Genomic DNA, 22076 nt, shown 5'->3' on the forward strand with positions numbered 1-22076 from the left:
AGACAATGACATGTAACGATGTGGATGAAACCTGTGGACATCATATTGAGTGAAATTAGCCAGAAACAAAAGGGCAAATACTTTATAGTTTCGTTAATATGAAGGAACTAAAATGAGTAAACTCTGAGAGTTAAAGTTGAAAATATAGGTTATCAGGAGATAGAAAACAGGTAGAGATTGGGTATTTGATGCTGAAGGAGTGCAAGATATTCAACAAGATTGATGTAGAGCTCCAGAAATGGACAGCACAATAACATCTGACGGTAGCACAGTATCGCAGGTATAATGAACAAAGCAGAACATGAGCATCATTGAAAGAGGAAGGCTAGGAGCATGTATGACATGAGAAGGAAAGATAGAGGTTAAAGACTTAACAAAACCTAGAGTGGACAATGATGATTAAATGTACAAACATAAGGATGTTTTACATGAGGAGAACAAATGAATATCACCATAAAATGTGTTTAAAATGGGATGGTATATGGGAGACAATACAATCAACACAAAGTAGGGTCTCTATTTAATGGTAATATTTTAATGTGCTTCAATTAATTGTAACAAAAGCAATATACAATTCTAAATGTCAATAAGAGGGGGATATAAAGGAGGGTTATGGTATTCTTGGTGCTTGTGTTTCTACCTTTTATCTTTTTTATTCTTCATTAATATTTTTCATCTTCTACATTTGTGGAAGAAATAGAAATGTTCTCATACAGATTTTGGTGGTGAATGTATAACTATGTAATTATACAGGGAGCCATTGATTGTACACTTAGGATGGATTATATGATATGTGAATAAAACTGTTTAGAAAATAAACAGAAAGATACAAGTGCTGGAGAAGATGTGGAAAGAGACATATATACCCATTCACTGTTCCTAGGGAAGTAGATCAGCCTAGTACCTCTGGGATGTAATGTGGGAGCTTCACAGGTGGCTAAATACAGGGTTGCCATATGATCCTGCAACCTGTTTTTAGGCATATACTTGGAAGAACTGACAGCTGGAACATGAATGGACATTTGCACACAGTGGCTGTATTCACTATTTGCAATAGATGGAGGTAGCCTAAGGGTACATGAAGTGATGAACAGAAGGGCAAACTGTGGTGTATACATACAATGGAATATTGAGTGGATACAAGAAGGAATGAAGTTATGAACCGTTCCACTAGGTGAATGAAACTTGAGGGCATTATGTTGAGAGAAATAATGTACAGAAATGAAAGGACAAATATAAATCCTCACTAATATAGCCCAACTATAATGAGCAAACTCTGAGAATTGAATTTGAGAGTTCAGGTTATCAGGAAATAGAACATGGGCGGAGATAAGACAATCAGCAATTAAGGAGCACAGAATGTTCAATAAGGCTTATGGTAAAGGTTCCTAGATTGTAAATTCTTACAGAAGTTACATCTATTCTTGAGTTGTAACAGTTATTTGTAAATTCTGAGAAGCAGAGCTCTTTGTGAATAACATGGTCATTCCCTGGAACTTTGGGTATCTGTGTGATACCAAGACTCAGAGTTAGAATTCTGCTGCTCTGAAAGTCAGCATTACTCCATATAGCAATTGTTAAAGAAGATGAAAAAGAAATCACATTTCAATTAGAGATATGAATGAAGCTGATCTACTTAGGACTAAGGTAAATTAGAATACAGGGTAAAGGATGATATTGACTGTATTTTAAAACTTCAACTTCTGTATGAGACCAAAGGAAAAGATGTTTATTAAGCACAAAATTTATATTTTCTGTAGCACACTATCTAAAATTAACCTGTAGTGTCAGTTTATTTAAACAACATAATTACATGGAAAGTAAAATAGGGAATGTGATCTTGTCATTCTTTTTAGGTGAATGTAATACCCCAATACATATCAGAGCAATCAGAGCCAAAAATAAATTATTTGCAAAGTCCTTTTTAGGGACTGGGGAAAATATGGAACTATTAAATAATTAGATAGAATCTCTGTTACTATCTCAAGCATTAGGGCCTCCCAATTTAACAAGCCAAACCCTTGATCCTGGGGCTTGCCCTTATGAAACTTATTCCTGCAAAGAAATATGCCAACTTATAACTATGCCTTAAAATTATGTCTAAAAGTCACCCCCAGAGAACCTCTTTTATTACTCAGATGTGGCCACTCTCTCTAAGCCAACTCTGCAAATAAACTCACTACCCTCCCCCGCTACATAGGGCATGGCTCCCAAGAATGTAAGTCTCCCTGGCAAGGTGGGACATGACTCCTAGGGAGGAGCCTGGCCCTGGCACTGTGGGATTGAGAAAGCCTTCTTGACCAAAAAGGGGAAGAGAAATATAATTTAGGTGGATAAGAGATTTCAAATAGAATTCAGACATCATTCTGGAGGTTATTCTTATGCATTATATAGATATTCCTTTTTAGTTTCTAGTATATTAGAAAAGCTAGAAGGAACTACCTGAAATTGTTCAACTGTAATCCAGTAGCCTGGATTCTTGAAGATGATTGTATAACTATAGAGCTTTTATGGTGTGACCAGGTGATTGTGCAAACCTTGTGACCAACATTTCCTTTATTCAGTGTATGGGCAGATGAGTAAGAAAACAAAGACCAAAAAAGAAATAATAGGGGGAATTACGGGTTTTGTTTTGGATGTTCTTTTTCTTTTTCTTTTTCTGAGTTATGAAAATACTCTAAAATTGACTGTGGTGATGAATGCAAACTATATGATGATACTGTGAGCCAATGATTGTATACTTTGGATGATTAATGGTATGTGAATATATCTCAATAAAACTGCATTTAAAAGCAAACAAAAACAGACAATGACAATTAAATACAATTCACAACCCTGGGTAGGATCAAGCAAAGGATGAAAAAAGGCTCTGTAGGACATTATTGGAACATATGAAAAAGTTAGAATATAGAATAAGTTCTTAATATCAATGTTAAATTTCTTTAACTAATTAGTGCACATAAAGTGGTTACAAAAGTAAATATCTTGGGAGAGGCAAGCTTCCCAGCCAAGGCGGCCGGCGCCACACTTTTGCGGGCGGCTTCGAGTCTCGGCTTCAAGTCCGCGGCTATGAGTCTCGGATCAGAGGGCTATCCAAAGTCTGGGCTGGCTAGTCTGACTGCGAGACTCGGCTGCGGTGAGACCCCCAAGCGGCGCGTGATTTCCCGAGCAGCCGCAGCTGCGGCGGTCTGAGCTACTCCCTCCCTCCTTCCCGGGCCGGCTGAGAGTATCGGAGAAGCAAGTTTCCCAAGCCGAGGTAGGCGGCGCCCCTCTTTTGCGGGCAGCTTCGAGTCTTGGCTTTGAGTCCGTGACTACGAATCTCGGATCAGAGGGCTATCCAAAGTCTGGTCTGGCTAGTCTGACTGCGAGACTCAGCTGCGGTGAGACCCCTGAGCGGCGCGCGATTTCCCAAGCAGCCGCAGCTGCGGCGGACGGAGCTACTCCCTCCCTCCTTCCCGGGCCGGCTGAGAGTATCAGAGAGGCAAGTTTCCCAAGCCCAGGCAGCCGGCGCCCCTCTTTTGTGGGCGGCATCGAGTCTCGGCTTCGAGTCCGCGGCTACGAGTCTCGGATCGGAGGGCTATCCAAGCCGCGGTGCCCCCCCCCCCGCGGGAGGCTTCCTGGTCCGGTGGGGAATCCCCCAGGCCCGCTGTGGCCCGCGACCAGCCACAGGGTCCCCTCAAGCTGCGGCAGCTGATGCCCCCACTACACGAGGCCCCTGAACGAACAGAGAGAATTGGATCCGAAATCCCCAGGCCGCGGAGATCGGTGACTGGGGGAGACCCATTCCAAACACTTGAGACAAACGTGTGCCACGTGCGTCACCTACTGGGCAAGATAAGAAAAACAGATCCCAGAGATTTCACAGAAAAATCTTACAACCTTGCTGGGTCCGACACCCAGAGAAATCTGAATAAATGCCCAGACGCCAGCAGCAGAAGATAACTGTCCACGCTCAAAAGATTGAGAATACGGCCCAGTCAAAGGAACAAACCAATAGCTCAAATGAGATACAAGAGCTGAGACAACTAATGCTGAATATACGAACAGAAATGGAAAACCTCTTCAAAAATGAAATCGATAAATTGAGGAAGGACATGAAGAGGACATGGGCTGAACATAAAGAAGAAATAGAAAAACTGAAAAAACAAATCGCAGAACTTATGGAAGTGAAGGATAAAGTAGCAAAGATGGAAAAAACAATGGATACCTACAATGATAGATTTAAAGAGACAGAAGATAGAATTAGTGATTTGGAGGGTGGAACATCTGAATTCCAAAAAGAAACAGAAACTATCGGGAAAAGAATGGAAAAATTTGAACAGGGTATCAGGGAACTCAAGGACAATATGAACCGCACAAATATACGTGTTGTGGGTGTCCCAGAAGGAGAAGAGAAGGGAAAAGGAGGAGAAAAACTAATGGAAGAAATTATCACTGAAAATTTCCCAACTCTTATGAAAGACCTAAAATTACAGATCCAAGAAGTGCAGCGCACCCCAAAGAGATTAGACCCAAATAGGCGTTCTCCAAGACACTTACTGGTTAGAATGTCAGAGGTCAAAGGGAAAGAGAGGATCTTGAAAGCAGCAAGAGAAAAACAATCCATCACATACAAGGGAAACCCAATAAGACTTTGTGTAGATTTCTCAGCAGAAACCATGGAAGCTAGAAGACAGTGGGATGATATATTTAAAATACTAAAAGAGAAAAACTGCCAACCAAGACTCCTATATCCAGCAAAATTGTCCTTCAAAAATGAGGGAGAAATTAAAACATTCTCAGACAAAAAGTCACTGAGAGAATTTGTGACCAAGAGACCAGCTCTGCAAGAAATACTAAAGGGAGCACTAGAGTTAGATACAAAAAGACAGAAGAGAGAGGTATGGAGAAGAGTGTAGAAAGAAGGAAAATCAGATATGATATATATAATACAAAAGGCAAAATGTTAGAGGAAAATATTATCCAAACAGTAATAACACTAAATGTCAATGGACTGAATTCCCCAATCAAAAGACATAGATTGGCAGAATGGATTAAAAAACAGGATCCTTCTATATGCTGTCTACAGGAAACACATCTTAGACCCAAAGATAAACATAGGTTGAAAGTGAAAGGTTGGGAAAAGATATTTCATGCAAATAACAACCAGAAAAGAGCAGGAGTGGCTATACTAATATCCAACAAATTAGACTTCAAATGTAAAACAGTTAAAAGAGACAAAGAAGGACACTATATACTAATAAAAGGAACAATTAAACAAGAAGACATAACAATCATAAATATTTATGCACCGAATCAGAATGCCCCAAAATACGTGAGGAATACACTGCAAACACTGAAAAGGGAAATAGACTCATATACCATAATAGTTGGAGACTTCAACTCACCACTCTCATCAGTGGACAGAACATCTAGACAGAGGATCAACAAAGAAATAGAGAATCTGAATATTACTATAAATGAACTAGACTTAATAGACATTTATAGGACATTACATCCCACAACAGCAGGATACACCTTTTTCTCAAGTGCTCATGGATCATTCTCAAAGATAGACCATATGCTGGGTCACAAAGCAAGTCTTAACAAATTTAAAAAGATTGAAATCATACACAACACTTTCTCGGACCATAAAGGAATGATGTTGGAAATCAATAATAGGCAGAGTGCCAGAAAATTCAAAATACGTGGAGGCTCAACAACACACTCCTAAACAACGAGTGGGTCAAAGAAGAAATTGCTAGAGAAATTAGCAAATACCTCGAGGCGAATGAAAATGAAAACACAACATATCAAAACTTATGGGACGCAGCAAAGGCAGTGCTAAGAGGGAAATTTATTGCTCTAAATGCCTATATCAGAAAAGAAGAAAAGGCAAAAATTCAGGAATTAACTATCCATTTGGAAGAACTGGAGAAAGAACAGCAAGCTAACCCCAAAGCAAGCAAAAGGAAAGAAATAACAAAGATTAGAGCACAAATAAATGAAATTGAAAACAATAGAGAAAATCAATAAGGCCAGAAGTTGGTTCTATGAGAAAATCAATAAGATTGATGGGCCCTTAGCAAGATTGACAAAAAGAAGAAGAGAGAGGATACAAATAAATAAGATCAGAAATGGAAGAGGAGACATAACTACTGACCTCACAGAAATAAAGGAGGTAATAACAGGATACTATGAACAACTTTACACTAATAAATACAACAATTTAGAGGAAATGGACGGGTTCCTGGAAAGACATGAACAACCAACTTTGACTCAAGAAGACATAGATGACCTCAGCAAACCAATCACAAGTAAAGAAATTGAATCAGTCATTCAAAAGCTTCCTAAAAAGTAAATATCTTGTTCTTAGGAAATGTACATGTCCGTATTAAGTGCTCAAGGAGCATGTGGTGTACAATCTACCCTCAAGTATTCAGATAGTAGATTGACTGATAGAAAAACAGATAGGTAGGTAGATAGAAAGACAGACAAACAATGATTCAGCAAATATGGCAAACACTAAAACTGGTGTATCTGAGTGGAGATGGGTATATGTTGGAGTTCTCTGTATGGGATTTTTATTATTACTATTTTTTTACATGGGCAGGCACCGGGAATCAAACCCAGGTTCTCTGGCATGGCAGGTGAGCACTCTGCCTGCTGAGCCACTGTGGCCAGCCCTGGGATTTTTATTATTTTTGTAACTGTCCTGTTGGTTTGAATATATTTCAAATTAAAACTTAAAAAAAGAATAGAATACAGAGAGATGTAGCCTCATCAGGGAGGTCAAAGTGCATCTCCCTGAGGGAATGACATTTAAGCAATTGAGTGGGAAGGTAGGAGGTGGAGAGAACATTCCAGGACAAGGGGATAACATATGCAAAGGCCTCAAGGCAAGGAGGAGTTTGACATGGTCCAAGAACAGCAATAAGACGTGGCTAGATTGAGGGGGAAAGTGGCAGCAGATAAGGCTCACAGTGTTTTTACAAGATTTAGAGGAGAAATGTGTGTGAACTTGCTTCACACACTACAAAGCCCCATGTCATTGTGAGAATTAATACAATCAACAATGTTTCAGGAGTCCTTCCTTGGCACCAGAAGCAGCAGGTCAAAAGGAGAAACTATTTAACACAGGTTTGCTCCTTCCTCTAGCCTTCCTAAATTAACTGTTTCTCTCCTCTTTGTTTTTCTTCATTGTAAGAAGATTTTCAATTTCCATTCATGCCAGAAGTCTTAAAACAAGACATAATTATCTCTTCTTCATGTACACAACTGAGCTTCTTTGGAACCAGAAGAGGTTCTTTTATGTCTAAGTAACAGAGAAGTTTTGAAATCTAGGATCCCTTCCCATTTTTGCCTCACAATGATACAGGAGAATGAATAGAGAAGAGCTGGACCCTCCCTCTATTCCATTGTTTCCTTCGCCCGTGTCATTCATTTACCAGTGCAATTTTAAAAATTATATGCAGGAGGAACAATGGTGGGGCTCATTTCAACAACCTCATTCATTAATTCATTCACTCAATCAGTAAATATTTATTGAGAAATATCAATCCCTACTGATGTTAAATATGGGGATTTTAGTGATTGATTTTTTTATCACGTTGTTTTAGTTTCAGAATTATCCAAAGGAAACAGAGACCTGGGAATATTCCTATGTAAGTTATAATCTTAAATATATTTAAACAAATATATTGCTAACTCATAGGATGCTTGGATTCCAGTTTCCTGGGAAAGGGCCCAGAAGATTGTACAACTACTGCTCTCTGGTATCAAAGGATCTAAAATGTCAAGTCAAGAATACAGGGACAGAAAACAGGAGGAAAAGAGCAAGAGAGACAGAGCCAACAAGAGAGAACAAGGGAGAAGAGGGGAGTGACAGGACTTTTAATTTGCAAATTATTTTAATTGCTCCATGGAACCTGTCTGGAGCGGACACTGATGTGCACAAAGGGTACAATGAAATTATTGTGTACCCCAGAAAATGACAATGTATGTGGACAATGTATGCAAATATGACTTCATTTCTCTTCTCTAAAGGGTGTGTCAGGAGACAGCCTTGCTTGGAAAGGGTTCTTAAACCAAAGTGATCAATAACGCTTGTGCTTATTTCAATTTGTGCTGTCTCCAGACCATTTTGTCTTCTCTCTCCCAAACACTAAATACCTTGGGAAACCTGAGCTGACAGAGATGCATAGTGAAATTAGGTGATTGCTGTGAAGAGAGACAGAAAGCAAGAAGTGCTTTTGAAAATTTTCACGAAGAAGGGATGCGGAACGTAGTAGAAGGATCAATGTGGCTAAGGGAAATTGGGAATAAGCTACTGTTCCTGGAGAGTGGATATAAAATCATGCATTAGTTTGCAAGCTGCCAGAATGTGATATACCAGAACTGGAATGGCTTTTATAAAGGGGAATTTAATAAGTTACAGGCTTATAGTTCTAAGGCAAAGAAAATGCCCAAATTACGGTACCAACAAGAGGTTACCTTAATTCAAGGAAGATCCATGGGTTAGGAACACCTTTGTCAGCTGGATAGTCATGTGGCTGGCATCTGCCTCTCCAAGTTCTGGCTTGCTTAACGTCTCATGGCGATGTCTGCTGGGCTCCAAGCATCCCCAAACATGCTGTCTCAGTTCTCCACGTGTCCACATCAGTGTTAGCTGTGCTGTGAAGTTTCTGTTGGCTCTGAGGTTTCTGTCATTTCCGTAGGCGCTATCTTTACTGTCATTTGGCTCTGTCTTTTCTATTATTTCTATCCCCCTCCACAATATTTCCTCTTTAAAAAAAATTCCAGTAACCTAATCAAGACCCACTTGCTATGGGTGGAGTCATACCTCTATCTAATCAAATGTTAATAGTCACAATTGAGCATATTACATCTCCACAGAGATAATCTAATCAAAAGATTCCAACCTACATTGGTGAATCAGAATTAAAAGAAATGGCTGCCTCTGCAAGATTGAATCAGGATTAAAACATGGCTTTTCTGGGATACATGATAATTTCAAACCAGCACAAATCAGTTAGGACATATTAAGTTTTAGATGATAAAGCTGACAAATTGAACTGTCTAGAACCTAGCAAGAACCACGGAAATTTAGGAAAGTTATTATATCACAGAAAAACTTTCAAGACTTAAAAAATCCCTTCAAGTAAGTGTCATGGTACTTTATCAGCCAACTAGTTTCTGTTCATAGATGGCACTGGACTTAATGGGGAATAGAAAGGAGTTGCTAGATATGGAATCAATAATTTTTTGTTTTGCTTTCAAAGAAAGAAAGGAAGGAAGGAAGGAAAGAAGGAAGGAAGTTAACATAGTGACAAGGACAAACTGTTGAAAAAAGGATGCCAGGAGCTAAGCTCATTAGATATTTGCACCTATAAAGGAAATAGTTTCATGTTCAATACAGTACCATGAAAATATAGAAATTTAGAGATCATAAACACCAAAAGTTTAAAAGACATGCAAAAAACCTTTTGCAAATAAGCACATCATATACTTTACAGACCTTTTTCTCTCAACACAGAAGAATAGAGTAAGAAATTTAAGTAAAACAGCAGTTCCTTCCCTGATTTCTCCCATTGCTTTGCCATTTTTGACACATCAATTATCAGTTACCCTCCAGTTAGGCTCATTGTAAAGGGTGCTGAGAAACATGTTCAGGATTTGAATGCAGTCATTTCATTGTCTGTTCCAAACTGGAGTCAATTTTGTTTGTTTGTTTTAATTTAGAAGAAATGTTCCCTGAAAACAACCATTACCACCGTGACTACTCTCCATGCCAAAAACGTTTCCAACAAAATTGACAAAATCAGTGTTAAAATGAAATTAAATCAATGAGAAAGACCCAAGGTCCTTACCCTATAAGGGAAGTGACCCTGTCAGCCTTCTTTAGATGCCAATTAAATATTCATCTAGTAGGAAAACGATTTTAAAAGAATCACAACATTTTAAAATATTTAAGGATATTTTATTCCATCAGTTAATACACTTAAGGATTCACTGTTAGATATGACTATAGGGCAATTTCCAGAGCTAGTTTTAGGTAATCATGGATTGTGTTGGAAGAAAAATCACTTATGAACATACATATAAATGATGCCCTTATCCAAAGATAGAAACTGACTTACTACTTTGCTAAATTTATCTGCCTATTATAGACCCTATATGTTTAGAGCACAGGAAGTAATTTTTATGATAACCCCTGTTTTAGTTTGCTAATGCTGCCAGAATGCAATATACCAGAAACGGATTGGCTTTTATAAGGGGGATTGATAATTTATAAGTTACAATTCTGAGGCCATAAAAATGTCCAACAAGAGGATACCTTCTTGGCAGAAAGGCCAGTTTCCTTTGTCCAAGGTTTTTCTGTCACATGGGAATGCAGATGGTGACGTCTGCTGTACTTCCCTCCTGGCTTCTGGAGGCTCTCCCAGCTTCTGGCACCTCCAGGGACTTCTGACACATTCAGCATCTCCAAATATCTGTCTCTGTGTTGGCTCTGCAAGCATTTATGCTTTTCTAAAATATCTCCCCATTTAAAGGACTCCAGTAAACTTGAATAGGTGGGGCCACACTTTCATGGAAATAATCCCTCAATTGGGTATGTCGCATGCCTGTGGAAACAATCTAATCAAAGGTTCCACCCTAAGCAATGTGTTTGCCCCTACAAGATTAGATTTTCTGGGGTACATAACAGTTTTAAACCAGCACAACCACTCTCTTCGAATCACTCATGCAATTTAATCTCATAATTGAAATAAAGTTATTTTTTAATTTTATAGCAAATTATTTATGATATTCTTGACCTCTTCCATTAAAACCTGACTTCTCCAAATCAAAAGGTCCACTTAACTCCACAGTTTCAGGCTTTGTTCTTTTAGATTTAGACAACCTAAATAATCTCTTACTAATGTGTCTTCCTCCAAAATATCTCTGTTTAATCCACCCACAGTGCCAGTATATGCACCTTCCTAAAAGATTAATTGAAGAGTTTTCTTCCTCACTAGAGGCTAGAAAATGAAAGCCAACTCTTCAGCATAACATTCCAATCACACACCTCTCTCTACCTGCTTTTGCCCTCTCACTACCACTTTATATCTCTAGCCACTCAGCCCTCCTACCTAGTCTCTGCATTCACTTCCAAATGTTCGTGCCTCTGCTCTTGCATTCCCTCTGCCTGAAATACTCTTTCCAACTGTACTGTTCAAACCCTACTCATTCTTCTCCAATAAAACCTTTGCACCATCTCATCCTTGGAGGCTTTAAGTCATTCCCTTTTATGACTTTGCAATATTTTGGGTTTTGTTGCTGTTGGAGGATTTGCTCTGGTAAACCTTTGTTCTCCTTGTGCCATTCAAGAAGCTCCCAGGGCACCTTCTAGACATCTCATTTAAGGTATATGATGTTTTGTTTTTAACCCTAGCCCTCAGGAAGCTACTTCCTGTTCCCCCAGGAGGCTTTCTGATACTTGAGATTAATTTTATTCCTTCTCTGTCACCCCCTGTGCTTACATAAGGTTAGGCAATGAAGCACTTGCTGAATTGAGTTGTATTGATGTGCAAACATCACATGGGTAGGATGACCAAGTTCAAGCTGATGGATGGTCAGAGGTGAGGAGCATCAAGTCTAATGATTTTCAAACTTCTTCTTTTGTTTGTTTGTTTGCTTGTTTATGGGCTTCAACCAAGGAGTTTGTTTGAAAGCCCAACATGTAAAATAGATAAACTCTATTCAGAGTAAAGCTTGGTGGTGGTGATGGGGGGCAGGGGCACATATGCTTCTTACTCCCCTCCCCTGGCATTAAAGGGGCTCTGAAGGACATTTAAAATTCTCTTTACAAAAATTTTAAGATACAAGGTTTTTTTTTTTTTTTAGGTGAGATCTTTTCACCTAAAATCCTAACATTCAGATTTTATACTAAATTTTACCGAAGCACACATCCCACACTACACATTGTCAGGTAAATATTAGAACTATCTTAAACCTTTACAGGATGGGTTAGATAGTTTTTAGTCACAGCCCAGTCTATAATATTCTTATTTATTAAATTATTCTGAAAAGTGACTTGCTTAAAAGCAGTGTATTGTATTGTTTTTTCACCTCCGCTCTGGGTTCATCTTTCGTCTATAACATCTACTGGCTGTATGACAAAATTACTTGGTTCTCTTCTTCCCAGTCTCCTTATTTGTTAAAATGGGGGCAATAATTGTACTCCATAGAGTTTTAGTAAGGATTTAATAGGCCAATAGAAGTATGGGTTTAGAACAGCTATCACATACAGTAAATGTTCAATTGATATACTGGGGTTTTTGTTAAGGTCAATAAGGAGAAAAATATAATGACGACTAGCACAGCCTTCCACTGGCTGGATTCAGTCTTTCTCAAATGGAAAATGTAGGTGCCCATTTCAGTTTACTAAAGCTGCCAGGATGCAATATTCCAGAAATGGATTGGCTTTTTTTTGGGTTGGGGGGGGGGTGAGTTCATGCTCCAAGAATCAAACCTGAGTCTCCTGCATGAAAGGCAGGCATTCTACCACTGAACCACCCGTGCACCCTGGATTGGTTTTTATAAAGGGGATTTATTAAGTAACAAGTTTATAATTCTAAGGCCAGGAGGCACCTACAAGAGGCTACCTTCTTGGAGGAGAAGCAACTAGCATCCAGGGCTTCTCTGGCAGATGGCGACATCTGCTGTCTTCCCCCCTTGCTTTTGGTTTCAAATGGCTCTCTCTCTAAGCATCTGTGGGTCTTTACTTAGCTTCTCAGGGGCAAACTATGGATTTCATCTCATAGCTTAGCATCTCCAAACATCTGTGTCCTGGTTTCATCTTTCTGATCTCTGTGTCAGCTCTGAGCCATTTCTCTCTTTGTGAGCTCTTTTAAGCACTCCAGTAAACTAATTAAGATCTACCTTGAGTGGGTGGGATAAAATCTCCATCTAATCAAAAGATCACACCCACAACTGGGTAGGTTGCATCTCCACAGAAACAACCTAATCAAAAGTTCTCACCTAAACAACAGGTCTGCCCCCACAAGATTTGGATTGATGAAAAGAACATGGCTTTCCTGGGGTACATAATAGTTTCAAACCAGCACAGTGCCCATTGAGATTTTAAGTATTTACATGCTGTTTAAACTTTGCATTGCCTACTTTACTTATCAAAGGAATTTTCCTGCTGACTTTACTCTCTCTCTCTTTTTTTTTGCATGGGCAGGCACTGGGAACTGGACCTGGGTCTCTGGCATGGCAGGCAAGAATTCAGTCACAAAGCCACTGTTGCACCACCCTTCCCTCTTATTTTTAAGTAAAATATCTAATAATAGTTAGAAAAGTCAATGCATGTAAGTATTCATGCATAGTATTTCCAACTGATAGGGCCTACTAAGTAAAAACATAATTAACTAAATGTTTTCTAAGTGCTTCCACCTTTTCCCTAGAAAGTTTTAGAAAGGAGCTAAGATGGCTGAAGAGCAGACTTATTTCAAGAAATTAATCTGAAAATAGATATCCTGGTGATACTGCCATTGAGAGGACAAATAAACGGTTGTCTCAGAACTCTCTATTAAATCATTTCACAGTCTAGAAAGCAAAGTTCAAACTTAGCTAATGAAATAAAGGGAAGTAATCAAATGTTGGTCACCAATACACATTTTGGGGGCTCTATTTCAGTGTCCCATTGGAATGTCAGATGCTTCTGTGGGCTGGGATAGTCTTTTCTGCCTCTAAGTGACCAGACTCACTATAGAGGCTCAGCACAGTTCTGGAGGTATAGGAAATATGAGCAGCTTACCCTTCTTGGGTTCCTTTTGGGTGTTCAAATAACTGTGGAAAAGCCAGGGCTCAGGGGAAGAAACCTCTCTTCCTGCAAGAATTAAGACAATGAGAAGTTTGCAAAATGGATAATCCCAGCTGTAATAAACAGGTTGACTCCATTTTAAGTGTTGGACCACTTACAATTTTTGGATCCCTCTCTCCTCCCCTGCCTGACCCACATCTAGGAAATTAGGATAAGAGGATCCATGTACAGGACTTCTCTTTTGGTATCAGAGTGAAGTTCAAACATTCCAGATTCAAGCCTGTGCTCCAAACTCTTCCCCAGCTAATGGCAGAGCCCCAAGAGCCCAACCCACTCTCTCTTCTTGACTTTTGTTTCCTTCAGTAGTAAACCTGAGCTCTTCTTCTTGCTGTTAACAGTGACTAATATACTTCATTTCATATCCATTGGTGTCAATGTATGCTTCAACCCAACATACACAAACTCCTGGGGTCTGGCATTCAGCTAGGGATGCTGGACACCTGTTGGGAATTGAATCTATACCCCATAAAAGACATTCAGATTTTAGCTTGTATTCCTGTGGATATGAACCCATTTTTAAGTAGGATCTTTAGAAGATGTTATTATTAGTTAAAGTGTGACGAAATTGAATGAATGTGGATTTTCATCCAACTGACTGGAGGCCTAAAGAGAGGAAATTTCAATGTAGTCAGCAGGAGAAGCCAGAATTCAGAAAGAGCTAGACAGCAGGGAGAGAAGCTCCGTGTGATAGAAACTGCCATCACCAGAATACTACCAACTCTGGGAGACATGGACTTGCTGACATCTTGATTTTGGATTTCTATATTCAAAATTGTGAGATGATAATTGTTGTTTAAGGCACCCCACTGTTTGGTGTTTATCACAGCAGCCCTGGCAAACTAAGACAATGCCCAAATAAAACACTGGCCCAGGTGCCAGAGATCCTGTTTCAGTAAATGACAGGGTAGGGTATTAGGCTTAGCACAACTAACCTACATTTTAAACAAGCAACCCAGGCCATACGGTTATAAGCAATTCACAAACTAGTTAAAAAACCCCTCATTTTACTTTTCAATCTCAACACAAATTTGCATTACTTCTCTCACTTTTCCACATTACCGCAGCAGATTTTATGGTACCATTTTATGATACCCATTTTTTCCCTTATTCATCACTCTTCTTGTACTTCTTTCTAACAGATTTTCCCAAATAAGGTAAAAAGTCAGGAAAGAAGCTTACAGGAAAGAATGGTAATTTACCTTGCTTTGGTATCCATTCCCTAAAGGCATAGCACAGTTTTCCTTGAGATGTCTCTTTATGGAACTCTCTCTAGATTAGTCTGTAGAAGAACATAATTACCTGAGGTCTAACAAACAAGTCAAGAAACTCTAGATCATAACAAGTTTACCAAATTAGTAGAATTGTTGAATATTTTGGCTGGATTTAGGACTGAGTGTACCCAGCGAGCTCTAAGACAGTGTTTCCATGATGACCACCACCAAAATTAGAACGGTGGCAGGGTGGCCTTTTCTCATGAGTTGATTTCCATTGGTGGGACTGAAGGTTGAAAAGTTCACAAAGTGGAGATAGTGGGCCCAAGTGCTTGGGAAGGGAAGCAATAGTACAATTAGATGGCAGAGTATGCCTTCTTTCCTAGATCTGAGGCCTGTTGAGAGAGAAAGCATTCTTCCTATTTCTCTAGAGACCACACTACGGCTCTGTTGGAGAGAGGCTTCAGGGACTATAGCACGTTTTCAGTACCCCAAGAATGATCAGCTTTGGAAGCATAGGAATACACTAGGCAGAAAAATACTCTTTGAGTGGCAGGAGAGGATACCAAATATTTTCAGGTGACTCTAGCAAGACTCAAAGGACATGAAGACAGTTGTTCATGAACATATAGGAGACTCAAGGCTGAGGTCATCTGACAGCACTGGGAGCTCCAAACTAGTGACAAAAATACCAAAGAGAGTATGAATATGAATGTCATTAGTATATCACCAGTATGAGAGCTGTGCAATGAAAATAAAACCAGCAACAACTCTACATAAATTGCATCTAACTTTAAGGAAGAGCATTTGTAACTCTGTTCTCAATCTCTCAACTTTCATCAAAAGCTGGCCCAATGCCACTGATAATGCTGAGGAATAGTCCAAGGGGACCGTTAAAAACCTGTTCCTATCCTGACTCAAAGTTTTACCTTTGAGATGACGAGAGGACTCAAACTTGAACTCACTCTAACTTCCCTGCAGAAATGACTTCATAGAGAGCACTTTGATGTCATATGTGCGGTAGCTTCCCAGCTGCTAAGACAAATGCCACTCTATGGGTCGGCTTAAACAATGGGAATTTATTGTCTCTCAGTTTTGGAGGCTAGAAGTCTTGCTTCTTCCTGGGACCCACAGGCTTCTATCTGGCTGGGTTCTTCAGTTTTCTCATCACGTGGAGATGGCCTCTCCTACCTTTTGGGTTTCACTGACCTCTTGATTCTAACTCCTCCCTGTGACTTTCTTTACAAGGCCTCCAGTAAAAGGATTAAGACCCATAGTGATTCCCTTGGTCATATCTTAGGCAGGAACTACTTCAAAATAATCTGTTTCCAATAGGTTCACATCCACAGGAATGGATTAAGATTAGGAACACGCTTCCCCACCCATCCCACCCAGTGGGCACATAATTCAACCTACGATAATATGCATTTTTTTTAAATCAAGGGTTGGTGTAGACAGTGGCAACATGCCTATCCACATACTGATCTCTGATCCTTGTGTAAATACTTTGCAATAAATTCATTTAGAGTTTAGCACAATGATGGGATATAAGTAAATTTACTGAAAATATCTGTGTGTCATATCTTATTTTGGTTTCATTTTACTTCTCACAAGATGCCCATAAGGAAATAACTATTATTATACTCATTTTATAGATAAATAATTATATTTTGCTCAAGGTACACTGTGAGCAAAGGGCACATGCCCCTTCCCTCATAGCCCAGTCTAATTCCTACTGTCTCTTTCGACAAAACTTCAGTTTTTCCTTTATAAATTATGCATATGAGCCTACTGGTTTTCCTTTTTCCATTTCTTCCAGGAAATTATTAGCACAAATACATAGCTTATTTTATCTAGGTTTCTAAGATCATTCTTAATCTATAAATTATGGGCTAAATTGTTTTGCAGCCTTTCCCATATATTTCCCAAAATCTTTTGGAAAGTAGGAGCAACATAAGTAACCACCAATTTGGTGAGCACTAGCTCAAGCATATTCTTTTATTAATCTTATTATCCAAACAGTGAGAAAGTAGGAGCTTTGTATATAATGGAAATGTGTTAAATTGCTTAAAGTTAGATTTTTGGTCTTAGCTTTTGCCCTTACCAACTTTATCCTCTTTTACTAAAAAGAGTACCATATATTCAACTTTTTTTTTTCTTTTTTCTTTTTCACATGGGCAGACACCGGGAATCGAACCTGGGTCCTCGGGCATGGCAGGCAAGCATTCTTACCTGCTGAGCCACCATGGCCTGCCCCCATATATTCAACTTAACAGAGGTGTTTGAGAAACCTAGAGGAATAATCAGAGGTGCAGGCCAGTCATAAGCCATCTCAAATAATCAGATACCCACAAAAATTTACCCAGGAACCCTGCTTGATGCCCTTGTTTGCAGGGCAGCTATACTTCAGTAAGAGAAAGGAGAATGTTCCTCACTGGTTAGCAATTTTCATTACATCGTATTTTGAAATGCGTCCTTGTACAATACAAAGGGCATCCACACTGGTAGTTGTGAAACACCCAGAATTTCATCAGCAGTTATTAGAAATTTTGTGCCACAGGAGCACAGCTGACTAATGGACAATGCCAGAGACATGCAGCCTCCACACGTGCTTGGTTGAGTAATGAGTCAGGATCACTTATGCTGGCTTGTTAGGAGAGATGGAGAACCAGTCTCAAACACCAAAGCGGTGTAATCTAGGAATTTGAACCCAGTGATTTATTATTGACCTTGTCTATAAAAACTGAGTCACCCTGAAGAGATGTCCAGAAAGTGGACCTCTAAAGTCTAAAGGGAGTTGGAACCTGAAATGTCATGAAAAGATTGGCAAGATTCATCTGTGCCCTTAAGGATTAGTGATTCTATACGTACAGAGATTGAGATGGCATTTAAGAAACTATCCTCACAGGGAGAGGACGTCCGTGTGTAAGACATATGTTCAGTGGGTGTTATCCAAAGGGCTTTTTCAGGAAACTAAGCAGGATGTTTTCATGAACCAAGTTTCTTAAAAGCAGAAATAGGATCTGTCAGATGGATATAAACATTTATATCTAAAAGCCTTGGTGTTTTAAAAGCCAGGTTATACCTGGATCTAGTACAAGGAATTGATCATTTGAAAAACTGAAACAATTCCTTTAAAGATAGTGCTTATTATTTGGTATACGCTGGGAATGAAATATGTCCTTTTTTATATACAAGTTTTAATTTCAGCAAGCATGCATTCCTTCTCTCATAAGAGTTTTCCTTAGGAAACATAGAAGTCAAAAATCCCTTTTTCATTATCATACAAATTAAGACATATCTATGCTAGAAATTTTAGAAAATACAGACAAGAAAAAAGAAGAAAACTAACACCAAAATAAAAAGGAAATTGCTATGAAACCACAGACAGAAATGGGGAGCAGGGGCACACACAATTTCAGTACCACAGAGTAATTTCTGGATCCTCTTTTCCATATCTGTACTTTACTCTCTGCGTCAGCTTTAGTTTTTCATCCTTGTTATATATGGAATATGTCTGTGTTCAGCTCAGAGATTATAGCCTGAGAGCTTATAAACGGAGAAAATAAAGAAGTCTTCCCTTTTAGCTCTGGTTAGACGAATCTCAGGGAAGGACCCCAGCCAACCTAGTTTGGGTCACATACTGATGTTTGAACTAACTGCCATGGGATTCTCTGTATGACTCAGCCAGAGTCACAGCTTTTATCAGTGGTAAGGGGGAATGGCAATTCTGATTGACAGCCACCATCAGAACTGCATCATCAGAGCTGAGAGGAAGTTCTTGGCAGGCAAAACAACAAAATATCTATTTCCCAAAGTATTTACTGTTAACATTGCAATTACAGCTGTTTGGGGTTGAACTGTGTACTCCCAAAAGATATGCCAACATTCTAACAACAGTATTTTCAGAATGTGACCTTATTTTAAATAGTGTTGTTACAGATGGAATTAGGCAAGTTAAAATGAGGTTATACTGGAGTAGGGTGGGCCCTTAATCCAATATGATTTCAGTCATTATGACAAGGACAGGCGAGGTCACAGTAAGAGAGGGACAGAGGAAAGAAATACCATGTGATGACTGTGGCAGAGATTGACAACCCAGAATTGCTGGCAAACCACCAAAAGCTAAGAAGAAGCCAGGAAGTATCCTCCCCTATGGAGTTCAGATTTCTAGTCTCCAGAACTATGAGACACTATATTTCTGTTGTTCTAAGCCATTCATCTTGTGGTACATTGTTATGGCAGCCCTAGGAAGCTAAGACAACACCTGACTTGCCTTTTATATTTATTTAAGTCTACATACCAATGAGACAAGGTATAATATCTTTAAAAATAATTTTAAAAAAAAGATGCACTGCTGGCAAATAAGGAAAAAAATATCCTGAATACCTGCTTTAAAATATTTTGGGAAAGGTGCTATCATATAATGTTCCAAACTGAATTCTAAGCTGATGAGCTAAAATGAAAAGAAAAAGAAAAAGAAAAGCAAGGGCTTAGTAAATCTAACATAGGCTATATTGAAAGATATGAAAGTAAGAAATCATTACACAGGTAGTCATGGTCTCTTAGCTATGCCAGGCTGCCTGCAGCAGCCTGTGGACTCTGACCAGGCCATACTCTGGGAAGCAAGTTTCCTGTCTCAACAGGAAATTTCTTACCTCAACAGGAAGTTTAGCCGGAAGTAGGCATAAGTAAAGAACCTTTCTAAACCAAGGGGACATCTTGAAGCTGGAGGTCAAGAGAAGGAACTAAATTGAAAGTCGAAGAAGATACCTGGAGACAGGGACCGCTCAGATGTTAGAGGCCAATGGAGAAAGGCACAGAAGGAGAGCAAAGCAGAAGTAGTTACTGAAGAGTAAGGGCACAGAGTATCTTGCTTGGAAAATCACCTGGTGCCATCTTTGAAATGAGCAAGTTACCATATGCATTATACAACTAGAAACAAGTATAAACCTGATGTAAAATTTCCTTTTGTTGAAAAGTTGAAGTACCATCTAGGGATTTTCTCATGTCTTTCTTCCATTTTGTAATAGAAGTCTTCTGTTTGTTTATGGACCACGGCAACAGGGAAACTGGGAAGGAAGGCAGGGCAACAAATGGCAAAGGGGGATTAAAGAATGCAAAAAATAATCTGGCATTTAGTCACCCACATTGGCAGAGAGTGTCGAGAAAAGGTACAGATTTATGCCTGGGGTTTGCAAATTAGAAAGAAAAAAGTCTATTAGTTATTTTAACAAACATTTATCGAGTACTAATTACCTGCCAGTGTGCTGAGGGAGCAAGGGATAAAAAGCGTAGTAGGCACATTCTCTGTCCTTGAGGAAATTACAGGGTGAGGCCAGCAAGTAAACTATTTACTATATTACATTGTGAGCAGAGTTCTGATTGAGGCATGAAATCGTAGGTGAGGAGCATTTCATTCTACCTGATGTAAATGAGTGGAGGGCCAGAAATAAGCTATAAATAGAACGAATGACCCAAGAAACATGCAAATGCAAGGCCAATTCAAAAGACTATGTTTGAGTTTAGAAACTAGTGTGGGTAAGGAAATCATGTCTAAACAGATTGCTTGTAACTGTTGAGTACTTCCTGCTTTGGGATGGGCCAGGAATACCAAGATAACAAGTTCAGTGTATCCTTATGAAACCAGCAAGTAAAGAGGAACATGAAAATTAAACCTAAAAACAAACAAAAAAAGCAATTCTTAAAAGATTTGATGGAGGAAAATGATACTGAATTTGGGATGAGACATAGGAAAGAAACAGGCATATTGCTAACTTTAGAGATATCAGTTCACCAATTCAATTTAATGTTTGTTCCCTTCAATCCAGAAATCTTCCAAAAAATTAAGAAGGGTCCTAATCGGTCCCTTATTCAGCAATTCTTGCAATACAGAGAACTTAAAAAAAAATTCTTCCCAGCTCCTCCTCTATTCTATTTTCCTTCTGTGACCTCTTGTAAGTCTTTGATCATTTCAAAGGAATGTGTGGGTGGTGTGTAACCTTTAGATACGTTTTTCTGCCAACTTGCTAGAGGGAAGTTTTCCTCTTCTTTTCTGTCCCCCTGCCCTAAGTTCTGCACAAAACCTCATCTTGCTGCATTGTGCAAAGCCACTCAGAGGTGTCCTTGAAAGACTTTAGTGAAAAGAGAAGGGAGTTGAAGCTGTGAAACCAGACAGCACCCCCTCAAAACCAGATTTCTGTGGGCCCCAAACAATCCTGTCTCTTTGTGTGGGATGCCTAGTGGTTGGTGAGTCATGTTACCAGGTGTATTTATAGACCACGAATTAAAAATAAATAAATAAATGAGAGCATTTATTGCCTCTGAAGAGTCTCAGAATGAGCAAAGAAAATAGCCAAAGGGATGTTTGGAATCAGAAAATGTGCTGGTAAGAGAACAGGCTAAATTCACCAAATCCACTTAGGATAAAACAGTTTATGCAAAAGGCAGGGACTCTGTCTGGAGTCCTCTGTATAGGCCACAAATTCTTCATACAGTGGCTTGCACTTGAAAGATGATCAATTAGTGTGTTGTGGAATCACTAATAGTGATTGCCCACCGACTGCTGGATTCTCATTTAATTGTTCTAAGTATCTATTTCCCATTTCAGTTTGAAATATGCATAATGGGAAGGAATGATATTCTTTTACTAGGTTTACTTTTTATTTATACTTTAAATTTGCTTTTTATATTTAATGCGTAAGGCTATTTTTTTTTTTTAATGTTATGATTGGACGCAAGATAACTACGACATTGGGTGCCACTACATGGGCAGAGCAAAGCAGGAAGTGGTAACTGAATAATGAGTTAAAAAAAAAAAAACCTGTTTACCTGATAACTCAAGTTACCAGCTAGTAACCCAAGTTGGGAAAGATTTCCTCATTCTAGGAGCTCAACCACTTACCCACTTCTGAACTGCTTTCCAGAGTGAGTTCCTTGGGTAGGAAACAGGAACTTAATGAGGAACCCAGAAAGGGAATTGCAGTTTTGAAGGGGGATAATTTCAGTTTTGGTGG

At 39.1% G+C, this 22076-nt stretch overlaps 1 long non-coding RNA gene across 2 annotated transcripts in view; it reads right to left on the reverse strand.

Annotated features, from left to right (window-relative positions):
- LOC143676525 (uncharacterized) overlaps positions 1-16093 on the reverse strand; it is a 31236-nt gene extending 15143 nt beyond the window's left edge. Inside the window, exons 1-4 of one of the 2 annotated variants that reach the window (XR_013172146.1) lie at positions 15990-16093; positions 15049-15128; positions 13784-13855; positions 10362-10489 (exon numbers count right to left, since the gene is read on the reverse strand). This is a non-coding gene — a long non-coding RNA (uncharacterized LOC143676525). Of the gene's footprint in view, positions 1-10361; positions 10490-13783; positions 13856-15048; positions 15129-15989 lie in introns of those variants that run through there. The other variant, XR_013172145.1, reaches the window with a different exon arrangement.
- Between the last annotated feature and the right edge of the window lie 5983 nt (positions 16094-22076).

The sequence above is a fragment of the Tamandua tetradactyla genome, chromosome 3 (genome assembly GCF_023851605.1).
Source record: "Tamandua tetradactyla isolate mTamTet1 chromosome 3, mTamTet1.pri, whole genome shotgun sequence".
Taxonomy (NCBI): Eukaryota; Metazoa; Chordata; class Mammalia; order Pilosa; family Myrmecophagidae; genus Tamandua; species Tamandua tetradactyla.